We start from the raw sequence: 1,875 nt of genomic DNA on the forward strand, positions 1-1,875 counted from the left end.
GCCCCCAGAGCAGCGCACGGTCCCGCACAGGTGCTCCCGTTCCTTCCATAGATGCGCAGCACTACCTCTGCGGGTGGATGTGTTTACAGGGTCCGTTCAGGAGGGAGAACCGCACGGTACTTTGAACAGAGAGTTTAATATAATGACTCACTAACGGGATTGTAGCAAGGAGGCTGATGGGAAGTAAACTGGACTATAGAGAATGGCAAGAAGCGCCCTAGCTGGTGTGGCTCAGTGGAAAGAGCGAGGCCTGTGGACTGAAGGGTCCCAAGTTCGGTTCTGGTTAAGGGCATGTACCTGGGTTGCAGGCACATCCCCAGTGGGGGGCGTGCAGGAGGCAGCTGATCCATGTTTCTCTCTCATCCATGTCTCTAACTCTATCCCTCTCCCTAATTCTCTGTAAAAAAAATCAACAAAATATATTTAAAAAGAAATAAAAAACAGAGTCTCAACTTCACCATGCTTTTTTTAAAAAGAAGAATGGCAAGAAGCAAGGCAGAAGCCCCAGGCTATGAAGGGGCTCCCAGCGAGGACCCCACTCTACCCCAGGGCCGCGATCTGGGCCTCGCTGGCGAGGACTAGCTGTGGCTGACCGGGTGGCAGAGAGGCAGGCCGCTTGGCGCTGCGCTGGAGGAACGACTGGGAATCCTCCTTGTACTTAAGGCAGCGGTTCTCAACCTGTGGGTCGCGACCCCTTTGGCGGTCCAACGACCCTTTCACAGGGGTCGCCTAAGACCATCCTGCATATCAGGTATTTACATGACGATTCATAACAGTAGCAACATGACAGTTATGAAGTAGCAACGAAAATAATGTTATGGTTGGGTCACCACATGAGGAGCTGTATTTAAAGGGCCAGAAGGTTGGGAACCACTGACTTAAGGGGTCGCCAGGGGACGCTAGTGGACGCTGGGGCTGCTGGCCACCACGCAGTGTGAGCGCTGAGAGCGGAAGGAGCCTGCAGTCTAGCCCGGCGCAGCGCAACCAGCAGGAAAAGTCTTCCCCCTGCAGTGTCTCCCCGACACCCCTCGCCGACAAAGCGGAACATCACACCCGCCGGCCAGGAAAGTAACTGTCAGCTCCGTCCCACGGAGCAGGCACTGGAGTTTGCACTGGGAGCTGACATATGTGCATTGGTAATAGGCACGCTATGCAGGGCTTACTCACTCAGTCCCCTACCTACCTACAGGTACTGTATTTATGTCCAGTCTTTTGCTATTACTAATATTCATCAAGATTTTAACCAAATCAGATATCACTTGCTCCCTTATTTAATATTTGTAGGATGCTGGTGCAGACTTCATCTTTAAATGGTTTATAATCTAGTAGAAAAGGTGGAATTACGCAAATAGCAGTATGCAAAGTGGAATTTTCCAGGGTATCAACTAAAAGGTTCCAGGTTCAATTCTGGTCAAGGGAACATACCAGGGTTGCCAGCTCAGTCCCCAGTGTGGGGCGTGCAGGAGGCAGCCAATCAATGATTCTCTCTCATCATTGATGTTTCTCTCTTTTCTTTCCCTCTCCCTTCCTCTCTGAAATCAATAAAAAAATTTTTTTTAAATATTTTGTTGACCTCTGGGGCTGCGAGGTTCTGGGATTCCCGAGGAATGCTGGTGTTTGATAAAGACAGACACCCACAAGATCGTTTGCTTACTCTCCCCTGAATTCTCAGTTCTGATTGTCCTGCAAGAGTATGCGCTGATTTTATAAAACATTCATTATTATCAGTTGGACATTTCCGGTTAGCTGTACACGTGGTACCATTTCTTGGAGAGAAAAAAAGTTCTTGGTAAAGTGTAAGGGCAGAGTCACCAGCATGCCCGCCCGCTAGGACGCCGTGGGCCGACGCCAGCGCCCTCGTGCTTCGGGAACCAC

Source organism: Myotis davidii, unplaced genomic scaffold (genome assembly GCF_000327345.1).
Source record: "Myotis davidii unplaced genomic scaffold, ASM32734v1 scaffold211, whole genome shotgun sequence".
Taxonomy (NCBI): domain Eukaryota; kingdom Metazoa; phylum Chordata; class Mammalia; order Chiroptera; family Vespertilionidae; genus Myotis; species Myotis davidii.